The 17,543-nt window shown below is 30.6% G+C and overlaps 1 long non-coding RNA gene across 1 annotated transcript; it reads left to right on the top strand.

Annotated features, from left to right (window-relative positions):
* The first annotated feature begins 5,008 nt into the window (after positions 1-5,008).
* Positions 5,009-12,900, top strand: LOC127729794 (uncharacterized). Its single transcript, XR_007994832.1, has 2 exons — positions 5,009-5,231; positions 8,504-12,900. It is a non-coding gene; the product is annotated as an uncharacterized LOC127729794 (long non-coding RNA).
* The last annotated feature ends 4,643 nt before the right edge of the window (positions 12,901-17,543 follow it).

Here is a 17,543-nt window from a genome sequence, read left to right as displayed (position 1 = left end):
CTAGCCCAGTAACCTATAAATAATTATTTTGTTTATTACACAATGATAAGGAAATCTTGCAATCAATATTGTCTAAATATGAATTATCATAAAATACTGATATTGGAGTCCTTTAAACATGTTAAATGATAGAAGGCTAAGGCAAATACATGTTTTGAACAGTTATATTTATTTATTAAAATTTCAAACTTTGCCAGACACAACCAGAAAGATGATTATGCAGATAGACCTTGACATCAAAAATTAACATGTCATATCCACATGTTCAGGATATCTGTATAATTATAAAACAAACTTGAAAACAAATGTCACACCTTTTTGAATGTATAAAAAGTTGTATAGCCCATAACTATAAAAATGCAAATGTTTGCACCTGTCCTAAGTCATGAATCTGATTACAGTAGTTGTCGTCTGTTTATGTAGTTCATACGTGTTTCTCGTTTCTCGTTTTTATATAGATTAGACCGTTGGTTTTTCCGTTTGAATGGTTTTACACTAGTAATTTTTTGGAGCCCTTTATAGCTTGCTGTTCGGTGTGAGCCAATACTCCGTGTTGAAGGCCGTACCTTGACCTATAATGGTTTACTTTTATAAATTGTAACTTGGATGGAGAGTTGTCTCATTGGCACTCATACCACATCTTCCTATATCTATTAGCTACTTCATTACCGTCACTGACATTTTGATATCTCAGAAAATAACTATAAATTTTAACAACACCAATTTAGTTTGGCATTCTAATAATATGACATCCTTAAAACCTTTAATGATAATATAAGAGTAGAGAAAAGTTGGAATACTTAGTGTGTTATGGAGTTCATTGGCAAACATGGAATTGTGTTCTTTAATAGTTAAGCCAAAAGCCCGAAGATCAAGAAATCAAATTGATGTGGCCTTAAATTACCTTAGAAGCTATATTTATTCAAAGAATGATTGCAACTTTAAGAAATCATAGCGCATATTCCGCCATATCAGAAACAAACTGATTCAAGAAATCATAAATACTTGGTATATGAAAAGTATGCTGCACACATATGCATGGAAGTTATTGTAGAGAAAAAATATTGAAGGTAACAAAGAACATTTTTGTACTTGCATAATTACCATATATTTAGTACTTTTCTATCAAATGAAAACAAAAATTAGCCTTTCATAATTGTCATGCATTTTTCTGAAGCACAAAATATTTGTTTGATTATCTATTAAAGTCTTTGTAATTATAAACCAGTTTCGACCGTGATGATCTACATATTATGCCTTCTGAGGACCAATACATATATATATATATAATATATATTTGTGTTTTTTTTCAGTCCTTCAAATGCTTCGCAAGATTATACACGCCATTCAGTTAAGGCTAATAAAAACTATAAACACAAGTAACAATAAACACAAGTAACAATAAACACATGGAACAATAAACACATGGAACAATAAACACATGGAACAATAAACACAAATAACAATAAACACAAGTAACAATAAACACAAGTAACAATAAACACATGGAACAATAAACACAAATAACAATAAACACAAGTAACAATAAACACATGGAACAATAAACACATGGAACAATAAACACAAATAACAATAAACACAAGTAACAATAAACACATGGAACAATAAACACATGGAACAATAAACACAAGTAACAATAAACACATGGAACAATAAACACAAGGAACAATAAACACAAATAACAATAAACACAAGGAACAATAAACACATGGAACAATAAACACATGGAACAATAAACACAAGGAACAATAAACACAAGTAACAATAAACACATGGAACAATAAACACATGGAACAATAAACACAAGGAACAATAAACACAAGTAACAATAAACAATAGTAACAATAAGCTGGTAACTATTCTAGATCCTTTACCATCCACCCTGTTTAAAGAAACGTCCTAAAAAACATGGGTATTTAATCAAAATATTTGAATTTAATTTTTAAAATCATATAAAATATCAGTGTAAAACAGAACAAAAGTGAATTCACTTGAAAAATATGAACGGCTATTTTAACCGGGATACATTTCACTCCAAAATTAAACTATATGTACTTCTATTGAAATATAAGGAAAAGGGCAAAATGAAAACTCATATCCACCAATCAAAGTATCAACTGTTAAATCCAATAATGCAGTTAAATAACTGATGGAAAATTTTGTTCATTTCTCGCAGAAATTTAGTATAAACGTTCAGTTTATAGCACCCCCAATTTCCCTTTTACATAATTTGTGGACCCATCCCCGAATATAAACAACAGGGAATTCAAAACTGACAGTGATCTTATGATGAATGAGGTCGGTATAAGGCACGGGGGAAGGGGTGGTGTCACTTCTGGCGTGCTGCTGAAATTAAAAAAAAATATCTCCTTTCATATATTGCCGAAGACCAAAAATCTGATCCATGTTATAACTTATATATTTATATAGGAAGTAACCCACAGCCACCCTGTGGTATAGGGAATATTGAGATAGGGGAGGTTAACTTGCCCTTTTTAGCTCACCTGGTCCAAAGGGCCAAGTGAGCTTTTCTCATCACTTGGTGTCCGTCGTCGTCGTCCGTCGTCGTTAACTTTTACAAAAATCTTCTTCTCTGAAACTACTGGGCCAAATTTGACCAAACTTGGCCATAATCATTATTGGGGTATCTAGTTTAAAAAATGTGCCCGGTGACCCGGCCAACCAACCAAGATCGCAGCCATGGCTAAAAATAGAACATAGGGGTAAAATGTAGATTTTGGCTTATATCTCTGAAACCAAAGCATTTAGAGCAAATCTGACAGGAAGTAAAATTGTTTATCAGGTCAAGATCTATCTGCCCTGAAATTTTCAGACAAATCTGACAACCCGCTGTTGGGTTGCTGCCCCTGAATTGGTAATTTTAAGGAAATTTTGCAGTTTTTGGTTATTATCTTGAATATTTTTATAGATAGAGATAAACTGTAAACAGCAATAATGTTCAGCAAAGTAAGATCTACAATTAAGTCAACTTGGCCAAAATGGTCAGTTGACCCCTTAAGGAGTTTTTGCCCTTTATAGTCAATTTTTAACCATTTTTCGTAAATTTTTGTAATCTTTTACAAAAATCTTCTCCTCTGAAACTACTAAGACAAATTTAACCAAACTTGTCCACAATCATCATTAGGGTATCTAGTTTAAAAAATGTGTCCGATGACCCCGCCTGTGAACCAAGATGGCCGACATGGCTAAAAAATAGTACATAGGGTAAAATGCAGTTTTTGGCTCATATCTCTGAAACCAAAGCATTTAGAGCAAATCTGACGATGATAAAATTGTTCATTATGTCAAGATCTATCTGCCCTGAAATTTTCAGACCAATCAGGCAACACGTTGTTGGGTTGCTACCCCTGAATTGGTAATTTTAAGAAAATTTTGCAGCTTTTGGTTATTATCTTGAATATTATTATAGATAAAGATAAACTGTAAACAGCAATAATGTACAGCAAAGTAAGATCTACAAATAAGTCAACATGACCAAAATTGTCAATTGACCCCTTAAGGAGTTATTGCCCTTTATAGTCAATTTTTTACAATTTTCATAAATTTTGTAAATTTTTACAAAATATTTTCCACTGTAACTACGTACTGGGCCAAGAGATAATTGTAAGCAGCAAGAATGTTCAGTAAAGTAAGATCTACAAACACATCACCATCACCAAAAAACAATTTTGTCATGAATCCATCTGTGTCCTTTGTTTAATATGCACATAGACCAAGGTGAGCGACACAGGCTCTTTAGAGCCTCTAGTTATTGATTTAAAAGTCGATTGGACATATGCAATATTTGAGGCAAAACATATGGCATATTGAAATGTGGTATACAGGACTTTCATTTGAAAGGATTGCACTTTTGGGATATGGGATAATGCTAATACCCCCCCCCCCCCCCCCTTCTATCCCACTTCCAAAAAAAACCTTAACGCGAAAACAACATTGAAACTTTGAAAGAATTTAAATTATCTATTTACCACAATAACTGACTCGACAGCTGCTTCATTTTCCATTTCTTTAACAGGTACATGTATATATTAAAAGGTTATGCATATTGTTGTCAGTTATAAATCGAGATATATATACATGTAAGTAAATTTGTCCTAAATATTAACCTGTAAGTTGCTTCATTATTTTTTATTTTGCGCGTTAATGTCATCGTTTAACTGGACATTGCTGTTTTTACACACAAAATACCATTGACAAGCTGGAAGACACATTTATTATTTTTCAGTTACTATTATCCCATAAAGAAATTACAATTATCAAACAAGAAAAATGCCATCGAATTATGATTATCATCCCGAATTTTTCGACGGCAATTTTCTAAGCGCTTAGACAATTATAGTGCACCGTTACGATTCAAATATGATGTAATGGTATAGAAAAATCTTGCAGCTGAGTAACTCTTGACAACAACGAGCTACATTAGAGAAAAATAACCGAAAAGATTTTACCTATTTCTGCCTTCGCTATATTGGGATCGTCGTAATTCCAGTTACGATTATCAGTTTAACACCAGTGCTTTATTGCATGTATAATGTAAGCATTTTAACTCTATGTGTTGATATATCTACCAACCTGTTATATTATGTGAATATGTGCTTACCTGATCAGATAACATAGTCTGTCATATATGCTGATCTGCATACTATCATTAGAAAATTAATTTAAACATAAAAAATAGATACATTCTGAAAATGGACTACTTTGAACAAAAACTTTGTCTGGATGGTCCTGAGAGTAATCTGAGACTTGATTCACAACCACAAATCTAGTAAACAAAATGTTGGTGCCAGTGGAAAATTGCAAATGTTATTTATGGTTCATTAGAGTGATCTCCCTATGTCAGCTTCTTAAGAATCTAGTTTGTAAACCTAAACAGCCACTTTTACAATTATAAGTTGCTGGTTTCCTATTAAGACAAATCACAAGTACAAGTATTTCTGGAATGTATTAATATGTGGTCCTCACAAGGATGATTTCAATTTGAATTAGGCTGTATAGTTTAAGGTCTGTTTGCCATTGATGTACTTATTTGAATTATCCTGAATTTATGAGTAAATTTTTTCCCATTTTTTAAAGGATGGTATTCAGCCAATGTGGGAAGATGATGTTAATAAAGATGGAGGAAGATGGTTAATAAATTTAGAAAAAAATATACGATCAACAGATTTAGATAATTTTGGTTGAAAACCGTAGGTATTTTAATACTTGGACTGGTCCATTACCAGTTAGTTTCAGAAATGAACAGATTTACATTCATATTCTTTAACAAAAAGTCTATTGGTAAATACTTTCAACAGACAAAGGGTTACCAAATGTTAAGTATAGTACCGCAGACTCTTAATAAAAACTGTCCTATTCATCAACTTAAAACTAAAAGATGGACATGTTGTACTGATTTCGACTTGATATTTGGGGCATCTGTGGTTTGGGCTTTTTACTTGCGGCATTGGAATACTGTTCTTTTATTGTTTATATTTTTGAATAAACTAAGCATCTGAAATTTTCTAACAAAACTAACAAAAAGTGCAAGTGCAAGGTATAGCTGTTGCTTGCCAGCCATCTGTCATCTTATTGTCCACTTTCATCTTGCTTAAAAAATCTCTGAAACATACTTGACATTCATGATCTTTAGTTGGGCTTAGAATTAGATTTTTCTCATGGTGCAGCTGTTTATTTTTATTGGTTGATTATAAACCCATTGCACATTGTACAATAGAGCGATGATATCACATAAACTATTGATCACTTGATAGCAGTGGATTGAACACTAAGAAACCATTATTAGGGATTTTTAATCGATTGAAGACTAAGGAACCATTATCAGGGATTTTTAATAGATTGAACACTAAGAAACCATTATCAGGGAGTTTTAATAGATTGAACACGAGGAAACCATTACCAGGAATTTTTAATAGATTGAACACTAAGAAACCACTATCAAGAATTTTTAATAGATTGAACACTAAGAAACCGTTACCAGGAATTTTTAATAGATTGAACACTTAAGAAACCATTACCAGGAATTTTAAATAGATTGAACACTAAGAAACTATTATTCGGGATTTTTAATGGATTGAACACTAAGAAACTATTACCAGGAATTTTTAATAGATTGAACACTAAGAAACCATTACCAGGAATTTTTAATAGATTGAACACTAAGAAACCATTACCAGGGATTTTTAATAGATTGAACACTAAGAAACCATTACCATGGATTTTTAATCGATTGAACACTAAGAAACCATTACAAGGGATTTTTAATAGATTGAACACTAAGAAACCATTACTAGGGATTTTTAATAGATTGAACACTAAGAAACCATTACCAGGAATTTTTAATAGATTGAACACTAAGAAACCATTACCAGGAATTAATAATGGATTGAAGACTAAGAAACCATTACCAGGAATTTTTAATAGATTGAACACTAAGAAACCATTACCAGGAATTTTTAATAGATTGAACACTAAGAAACCATTACCAGGGATTTTTAATAGATTGAACACTAAGAAACCATTACCAGAAATTTATAATAGATTGAACACTAAGAAACCATTACCAGGGATTTTTAATAGATTGAACACTAAGAAACCATTACCAGGGATTTTTAATAGATTGAACACTAAGAAACTATTACTAGGGATTTTTAATAGATTGAACACTAAGAAACCGTTTACCATGAATTTTTAATAGATTGAACACTTAAGAAACCATTACCAGGGATTTTTAATAGATTGAACACTAAGAAACCATTACCAGGAATTTTTAAAAGATTAAACACTAAGAAACTATTACTAGGGATTTTTTATAGATTGAACACTAAGAAACCGTAACCAGGAATTTTTAATAGATTGAACACTTAAGAAACCATTACCAGGAATTTTAAATAGATTGAACACTAAGAAACCATTACCAGGAATTTTTAATAGATTGAACACTAAGAAACCATTACCAGGAATTTTTAATAGATTGAACACTAAGAAATCATTACCAGGGATTTTTAATAGATTGAACACTAAGAAACCTTTACCAGGGATTTTTAATCGATTGAACACTAAGAAACCATTACAAGGGATTTTTAATAGATTGAACACTAAGAAACCATTACCAGAAATTTATAATAGATTGAACACTAAGAAACCATTACCAGGGATTTTTAATAGATTGAACACTAAGAAACCATTACCAGGGATTTTTAATAGATTGAACACTAAGAAACTATTACTAGGGATTTTTAATAGATTGAACACTAAGAAACCGTTTACCAGGAATTTTTAATAGATTGGACACTTAAGAAACCATTACCAGGGATTTTTAATAGATTGAACACTAAGAAACCATTACCAGGAATTTTTAATAGATTGAACACTAAGAAACCATTACCAGGAATTTTTAATAGATTGAACACTTAAGAAACCATTACTAGGAATTGTTAATGGATTGAACACTAAGAAACCATTACCAGAATTTTTAATAGATTGAAGACTAAGAAACCATTACCAGGAATTTTTAATAGATTGAACACTAAGAAACTATTACTAGGGATTTTTAATAGATTTAACACTAAGAAACCGTAACCAGGAATTTTTTAAAATTTGAACACTAAGAAACCATTACCAGGAATTTTTAATAGATTGAACACTAAGAAACCATTACTAGGAATTTTTAATTGATTGAACACTAAGAAACCATTACCAGGAATTGTTAATGGATTAAACACTAAGAAACCATTACCAGAATTTTTAATAGATTGAAGACTAAGAAACCATTACCAGGAATTTTTAATAGATTGAACACTAAGAAACTATTACTAGGGATTTTTAATAGATTGAACACTAAGAAACCATTACCAGGAATTTTTTTAAATTTGAACACTTAGAAACCATTACCAGGAATTTTTAATAGATTGAACACTAAGAAACCATTACCAGGAATTTTTAATAGATTGAACACTAAGTAACTATTACCAGGAATTTTTAATAGATTGAACACTAAGAAACCATTACCAGGGATTTTTAATAGATTGAACACTAAGAAACCGTAACCAGGAATTTTTTATAGATTGAACACTTAAGAAACCATTACAAGGGATTTTTAATAGATTGAACAATGATACAAAGGTACATTTGATGATAGCAAAACATGGACCAAACCAAACATGACAAATGATGTTGGCCATTTTGTAACCAAAACTCATAATCATCTCAGTGTAACATTCACAGAATATTTATAAATTGTTGGTTGTTCCTTCCCAAGTGAGGTCAACATAATGCTCAAAGTCAAATGGTAATCTTTATTACTTAACACCATTGTGCATCTATTACTTTTTTTATTTATTTGGTAAAACCAAAAAAAAATAGGAACCATCTTTGATTTTTTCAGTTAAGATTACCATATTCAATATCCTTTTCTTTTTATTGCTGTAGTTTCAATATGTTTTGTTGATGTATATTTCAGGCACATAGAGACACCATCTCAAAATCAGGATCCACAGCAAAAGATAGATACAGAGTATAACAGTATAGCTTTTCCGTGGAGGAATGATTGTTTTGTGTGAAAGATGACAGTACAGCTCTATATAGATAATATTTATTATACTGTAAACCAGATGTTGATTTACATGTTTTATTGAAGATAAAAACTATCAATGTCTTTGTTGTTAAACAGTTAAAGTTTATATGAGGAATGACAAAATGATATTTTATTGTGTAAGGTGAAATGGATCTCTAGTCTCATTGCATGCAGTGAAAGAGAAGGATTGAGAGGTTAGGAAAAAAACTAATTTTTTAGGACATTTTATAAAGATTAAATTTAAAAAGGATTCTAATTTCAGTGCTTCTTACAAATACAAATGATATGATTAGTGTGGGTATAAAAATATGGGAGATTAGAATCACTGATTTATTTTGTATGGCCAACTTGAAACAATATAAAGAATATTGAGTAGATTAAAATTTAGTTTTTAAGTAAGAAATTTCTGTGTGTCATATTTAGTGTGTGTGGCATCCATGTTAAAAAGAGTTCACACCTTTCTTGTTTTCCATTTTCTCTGTTTTATTAGCCTTCTTTCACATCCTATGAGAACACAATTCTATTTGAATAATACAGATGTCTTAATATTTCAGAAAAAAAACAGAATTATAACTGATTTTTATATTTAATTGTTATTAATGCATACATGTATTTTCTGTAAATTTAGGATTTAACTAGACATTTTGAAAGTTTCAAGCAATAGGAAATAAGGTGAAAAAACACATTTTCAAAATATGCTTTATCCTTGAATTTTATGTTGCCTGGAAACTTGCAATGGCTGCCTCCAGTTTCATAATAAATATATGCAGAATGTAAGATATTAAATAGTCAGGTTATCAATTTTAAACAAGCCATAGATTATAGACAACCTTCATTTGAACTTTTTCATTTTAATTTCTCTTTTCTATCAAGATATACTTTTTGTTGGTGTTTTTAATTTTAATCGTGTTTCCATATAAGATCCATCATGTGTTTGCTACTGCAGTTAATGTATATAATTGTCTATAAAGAGATAATTGTGTAAGATACATGAATTAATTATAAAGTCATGTATAAAATTATCATTGGAAGAAGTTACATAATGCTTGTTATTTAAGGATACAGTGAAGTGGTACATTCTCTTTTAAGTGCCATTTGAAACTGCATTTATTCATTTCTTCATTTAAGAATAACTCTTCTTATTAAGAATAGGTTATTTAGTTAGAGTGTTTTTGTGGAATTATTTATTATTAAAGATTCTTCCTTTCTGAAATTTCATCTAATTGTGTTTTTTTTTAACTGATTCATTTTGATTTTAAGTAAGTCAGTATTTATCTTGTTAGATTGCACAGTAATGAGAAAGAATATTGATCTCTTTTAACTTTTTGGCTACTTTATCATTAACGAGTTTGTAAAGCCAGTTTCCAATGTTATAACCTTTTTTCTAAAGAACTTTTTTTAATATACAGGATCTTTCCAATCTACTCATACATTTAATTCTGGAACATCCCTTACAACTTATAAATTTATGATATTCAATATTAAAGATAAAGATTTAGGATCTCACAATCAAAAGTAAATTATTTTTTCAATTTTCCACTACTTCTATTTTTTTTGTTTGTCTTTTCAAAGTTTTCGAACTTCATTCATAGAAATATGTATTTTCCTCAAAGTTAGATGGTATGCACTTTAAATTTAGTTTTATTGTATTTTCACAACTGCTATTTGGGCATATCTTGCACTAATAATGCAACTGTTTATGAAAATACCTGACAAAATCTTCTAGTATACACTGTTTGATTGATTTTTATAAAGCATTCATTATTAGCATTTTAGGAGGTAAATTTCTCAGAAATTTGATTGCTTGTGGTAATGAATATATGTGTTATGTAAAAATCAAGTGTAGAAAATCAAATGAGTTCATTGATATTTGAGTTATATCATATTTTCATGTCACTTCGCTGTTAAAAATATTTTGTTCATTAATTTGAATTTTGTATTTTTATTTGTATATTATGCTGACATATTTAATTAGTCGTGATGCTTATTAGTTTGTATGTGACAGCCTTTATAAATAGGACTGTTTATCTTGTAGCTTTGGTTAAATGTTTATTTTTTATGTCCTATAATGTCCATCTAGCATTAACATGGCACTGTTTAAAGGCAATTTGAAATATTCCCTGTTCGTAAGTGTCCCAATCTTTTTAATTGACTGAATAGTTATATTTAGGCTTATGAATTTCTGAGAACCAGGTAATTAAAGTCTTCAAAATGAGGTTCGTGGAAGTCTGAATAATATTAATTGAAAAAGCAACCATGTATTTTTGAAACTATGACTAAAACATGGACATGTGATAATGGTGGTCCAAGGGGACTTTGAAACAGCAGCTTTTTACAATCAGTACTTGTTTTGTTTTTATTTTATACCTAAAATGTTGGAATTTAATACTTTCTGGTATCCTGGCTAAACATAGAATCTTTATCTAAGAGATATTGACATGTTTTTTTTTTATAAAGATTTCATATTTGGTTGAAGTTCCAATTATAAAATATTTCTGGAAACATAAACTGTTTTGAATGTAATATTTACATTTATATTGATATCTTAATATAAATGTTCTACTTAAGGAATATAATTGTCAAGAAAATTTTTGATTTGTAGGCCTTTGTTTTTGGTGAAGGAACAATAATTTTGTACATTCATTGTAGTATACTGTAGTATTTGTATAAAAAAAGCTTTGTTGAACTAATCAGAAAAAAAAAACTGGTGTTTATACAATTCACTGGAAGACCAGAAGTATATTTTGTTTTCTTTCATTTTCTTTTTTGGTTCTTAATTTTTATTCTGGATTGAGTGGTAAGTTTAATTCTCAAATATAAATATGTTTACACATTTGAGATGAGAGAGAGAAAAAATTATTCAAAAAAGCATTGACATGATGTATTATGAATGATACTTTTGAAAAGTGTTAAACATGCAGTGTACTGAAGGAAGAACAGAAAATTGGTTTGGTGCTGATAATTTATAATTATTTAACTATTGCCTTTTGAAAAAATGAAAAAAATCATTTGATTTATTTATTTTATTTTTGTTTTGGACATCCAGTTGGTAGTATATATATGCCTATTTTTCAACAGCAATTACATTACTTTTATAAAAATAAAGTATCATTCTCAGTTCTCTATGATGGGTAAAATTAAAACCAGCAATTTAAAGGGGATATTACTTCAAACAAATGAAAGTATGTTAATATGTGTAATATTATTAAACAAATTGGTTTTGTTTTTTTGATTTTATTATTGTAATTATTAATACACTTAAGCTTTCTTAAGTAAGGCACTTTAAAGCCAACTTATATAGACATATTTCTTAGTATGGTCAAGAAATGTAAATATTATTATTTCTGTTGGTGGCTGCTGAAGGGTTTTAAATGCTTTCTTTGAATATCCCACGTGTTTAAAAGAACATGAACTGATCTCAATCTGGTGATTGGGGTAAAATAATAGAATAGTTGAATGTATTTCTTCCAGAGTTTTTTTCTACAATATTTTCCTTGTTTTTCATGACAGTGCTATTGTTATTCTATGTTGAGAGTTGTTACTTGTTAACTGTCAAACATACAGATACTCTGTATAAAACTGTAATGCTTTGTTTACATTACATTTTGGCGTATTTATATACAACAATGATATTGATCACCATAACAAGCCTTGGAGTTCTGTTGATTATCTATTCACCTTGATGTGCTATGAAGAAAATAATGGTCAGACAACACAAATAAACCATGTGCTTTAAGGATTTGGTTTGACTTAAACTACTATTTATAAGTTATATTAAAGTTGTTTTGTACAACATTTGAATTGTTTACCGTCTGGTTAGATTCAACATTGCATAATTGTGTTTTGAATACTGTGAATTTATTATTATTCATGAGATATCAATTTTGGTGGATTTCATTGTTATAGGTGAACCACGAATTTAAATGTTCAACGAATTACAAAATTTCTATAGATTTAAAGCAGACTTTGGCAAAACCACAAAGTCAAATATCCACAAAAATACAAATTTTTACTCAATCCACAAAAATTGATACCCATGAAAAGATGTGAATTAACAGGACATTGAATATTTGATGACGACTGTTGTTTGTTCTCTGTTTTATAAATTTTTCCCTTCCATATATACCCCAGAACATTTGATCATTTGATAATATGGATGAAATGTTCTGTAAACATTGCATTGTTTGTATGTTTTGGAAATTATTGTATTTTGTGTGTGGCAGCATGATGATACTGAGAAGCTTGTACACCAAAATATTTGTAATAAATTGAAATGAAAACTTGCTGATATTTCTTCTTTTATTTTACTCCATATTTAATAGTTTAATCACTGCTGTTATGTGATTTCCCACAGTTTTTGAAGATCAAAAAAAGTTTGCATTTTTGTTGATTGGTCGTCAGTGCTCTTTAAACATTTAGATTATTCATTTGAATATCCTATCTATGTTAAACCATATATCCCTTCAGCTTGTTAGTCTTCTTTCAAAATGCTTCTAGAGTGACCCTATCTATAGACTTAAGATGGCCATCAGTCTCAGATGATGAAGTTCGCTCTATTTTTTGCTTTTTATGCCCCTGCTGTAGTGGTGAGGGCATTAAGTTTTCCCTTGTCCGTCTGCATGTACGTCCCAAAATTAGTTTCCGTTCTCTAACTTGAGTTTGCGTCAACCAAATGTTATGAGTCTTATACACAATGCTTATTACCACAAAACACAGATCAGGTTTGAATTTTGGTGGTGTCACTTTAACCGTTCTAGAGTTATGCCCTTTATAAATGGAAAAATTGCTAAATTTTTAGTTTCTGTTCTCTAACTTAAGTTTGCCTCAACCAAATGTTATGAAACTTATACAAAATGCTTATTACCACAAAACACAGATCAAGTGTGAATTTTGGTGGCGTCACTTTAACCATTCTAGAGTTATGCCCCTTTATAAATGGAAAAATTGCAAAATTTTTATTTTCTTCTAAATATCAAGTAATTTTTATATGACCGCAGTCGTATATTGGTATGACGTTGGCGTCATCGTTGTCGTCTGAAGACACATTGGATTTCTAGAGTTATGCCCTTTATAAATGGAAAAATTGCAAAATTTTTAGTTTCTGTTCTCTAACTTAAGTTTGCCTCAACCAAATGTTATGAAACTTATACAAAATGCTTATTACCACAAAACACAGATCAAGTGTGAATTTTGGTGGCGTCACTTTAACCGTTCTAGAGTTATGCCCCTTTATAAATGGAAAAATTGCAAAATTTTTATTTTCTTCTAAATATCAAGTAATTTTTATATGACCGCGGTCGTATATTGGTATGACGTTGGCGTCATCGTTGTCGTCTGAAGACACATTGGATTTCTAGAGTTATGCCCTTTATAAATGGAAAAATTGCAAAATTTTTAGTTTCTGTTCTCTAACTTAAGTTTGCCTCAACCAAATGTTATGAAACTTATACAAAATGCTTATTACCACAAAACACAGATCAAGTGTGAATTTTGGTGGCGTCACTTTAACCATTCTAGAGTTATGCCCCTTTATAAATGGAAAAATTGCAAAATTTTTATTTTCTTCTAAATATCAAGTAATTTTTATATGACCGCGGTCGTATATTGGTATGACGTTGGCGTCATCGTTGTCGTCTGAAGACACATTGGATTTCTAGAGTTATGCCCTTTATAAATGGAAAAATTGCAAAATTTTTAGTTTCTGTTCTCTAACTTAAGTTTGCCTCAACCAAATGTTATGAAACTTATACAAAATGCTTATTACCACAAAACACAGATCAAGTGTGAATTTTGGTGGCGTCACTTTAACCGTTCTAGAGTTATGCCCCTTTATAAATGGAAAAATTGCAAAATTTTTATTTTCTTCTAAATATCAAGTAATTTTTATATGACCGCGGTCGTATATTGGTATGACGTTGGCGTCATCGTTGTCGTCTGAAGACACATTGGATTTCTAGAGTTATGCCCTTTATAAATGGAAAAATTGCAAAATTTTTAGTTTCTGTTCTCTAACTTAAGTTTGCCTCAACCAAATGTTATGAAACTTATACAAAATGCTTATTACCACAAAACACAGATCAAGTGTGAATTTTGGTGGCGTCACTTTAACCGTTCTAGAGTTATGCCCCTTTATAAATGGAAAAATTGCAAAATTTTTATTTTCTTCTAAATATCAAGTAATTTTTATATGACCGCGGTCGTATATTGGTATGTCGTTGGCGTCATTGTTGTCGTCTGAAGACACATTGGTTTTCGCACAATAACTTTAGTTTAAGTGAATGGATCTCTATGAAATTTTACCATAATGTTCAATATCTCAAATGGAAGGTTGGGATTTATTTGGGGGGTTATGGTACCAACAGTTAAGGAATTAGGGGCCAAAAATAAGCATTTTTCTAGTTTCCAGACAATAACTTGTGGAACGGTGTATTGATCTCTCTGAAATTATACCGCAAGTTTCCATACCACCAAGGGATGGTTAGGATTTGCTTTGTGAGGTTATGGCTCAAACCGTTTAGGAATTAGGGGCAAAAAAGGGGGGAAAACAAGGGTGTCCTGGTTAATGAACAAATACTTTAGTACATGACATAATTTAAAGCAGTGTGAGGGAAGTAATTCAAATACATCATTTGAATAACCTCCCTTACACTGCTTTTAAATTATGTTTAAAGATATGCATATTTATAAAGGAAGACCAGTAAAAGTATCTGCAAATGTTGCAATCTTTTTTTTTTACAAAAAAATCCATATGAAAGATTTGACACCATATTTTAAATTCTATTATAAAATAGATTAAGTTAGCACTATGGTAAATTTAAATGGGTAATTATGGTTGCAAATTCCATCGGAAATTTGAATTGAGATTATGACCATATCTTGAGGGAAAGAATTTTTTTGGGGGAAAAATGGGGCAGGGGGTAAAAAGAAATTGTTGGGGGTCAATTTTTTCTCATTTCAGATTTCAGAAATTAAAAAAGAAAAAATTTCTTCAAATATTATTTTTTTTGCAAAAAAAAAAGTGTGTGTGTGTGTGTGGAAGGAGTTGAGGGAGTGGGGGGTGGGGGTTAATACGCAACAGCATAGTGTATTGCACAAAAGCAAAAAATTGAATATAAATTCAAATCATATAACCAAATCAATTACAATCCAAATTCAGACCTGTATCAAGCGTGAATATTGCGTCCAGTTTTGGCCCAACTGTTCAAGGTTGGACCTCTGTGGTTATATCAAGCTGCGCTCGGCGAAGCAATTTATTAAAATTCGAGTTATCTTCCTTTGTCCATGATTATAGTTGAATCAACTACAATCAATGCTTTTACTATGCAATGTTTAATTTTGACTTCCACTGATAAAACACAGATCAAGTTGAATTTGGGTAGTGTCACTTTAACCATTATTGAGTTATGCCCATTTATAAATCGAAAGATTGCAAAATTTTTAGTATCCATTCTGTAACTTAAGTTTGCCCCAACCAAACATTATGAAACCTATACACAATATTCATTACCACAAAACTAAGATCACGTACAAATTTTTTGTTTCCGTTTTCTTACTTTAGTTTGCCTCAACCAAATGTTATGAAACTTATACACAATGCTTATTACTACATAATACAGATTAAGTACGAAATTTGGTGAGAACACTTTTACCATTCTTGAGTTATGTCCCTTTATAAACATAAAAATTGCTGAATTTTTGTTTCCGTTCTCTAACTTAAGTTTGTCTCAACCAAATGTTATAAAACTTATACACAACCGTTCTAGAGTTCTGCGTGTTTACAAATAGAAAAATTGCTGAATTTTTAGTTTCTGTTCTCTACTTAAGTTAGCCTCAACCAAATGTTATGAGACTTACACATAATGCTTATTACCACTCAACTCAGATCAAGTTCAAATTTGGGTAGCGTCACTTTTACCGTTCTTCAGTTATGTGCCTTTATAACTATATGCTATGCAAGCGGGGGCATCATCTGTGTCCACATGTGGACACTATCCACATTTATTTCTTATTACTATTCTTGTTAGCTCACCTTTCCAAAGGAAATGTGAGCTTTTGCCATCACTTGGCGTCCGTCATCATCTGTCGTCGTCCGTCCGGTGTAAACTATTTCAAACATCTCCTCTGAAACTACTGAACCAATTCCAACCAAACTTAAGATGAATGATCCTTAGGGTATCTAGAATAGAGTTTGGGTTTTATTTTCTGTTTCGTCAAAAAACATGGCTGCCATGGCTAAAAATAGAACATAGGGGTAAAATGCAGTTTTTGGCTTATAGCTAAAAACTAAATTAGAGCATTTAGAGCAAATCTGAAAGTGGATAAAAATGTTCATTAGGTCAAGTTCTATCAGCCCTGAAATTGTCAGATGAATCTAAGAACCCATTGTTGGGTTGCTGCTACTAAATTGGTAATTTTAAGGAAATTTTGCAGTTTTTGATTATTATCTTGAATATTATTATAGATAAAGATAAACTGTAAATAGCAAATATGTTCAGCAAAGTAAGATCTACAAATAAGTTTAATATGACCAAAATTGTCAATTGACCTCTTAAGGAGTCATTGCCCTTTGATGACAATTTTACACAATTTGTTTATCATGTTTTCTAACTTTAAAAAATCTTCTCCTCTGAAACTACAGAACCAATTCCAACCAAACATAAGCTGAATGATCCTTAGGATATCTAGAATTGAGTTTGTGTTTTATTTTCTGTTTCGTCAAAAAACATTTCCGCCATGGCTAAAAATAGAACATAGGCGTAAAATGCAGTTTTTGGGTTATATCTCAAAAACTAAAGTATTTAGAGCAATCTGACGGGGTAAAAATGTTCATTAGGTCAAGTTCTATCAGCCCTGAAATATTCAGATGAATCTAAGAACCCATTTTTGAGTTGCTGCCACTAAATTGGTAATTTTAAGGAAATTTTGC

The sequence above is a fragment of the Mytilus californianus genome, unplaced genomic scaffold, assembly GCF_021869535.1.
Source record: "Mytilus californianus isolate M0D057914Y unplaced genomic scaffold, xbMytCali1.0.p SCAF_2, whole genome shotgun sequence".
Classification (NCBI taxonomy): Eukaryota; Metazoa; Mollusca; class Bivalvia; order Mytilida; family Mytilidae; genus Mytilus; species Mytilus californianus.
Note: the sequence above shows the minus strand (reverse complement) of the source record. Positions and strands in the feature narration are given on the sequence as shown.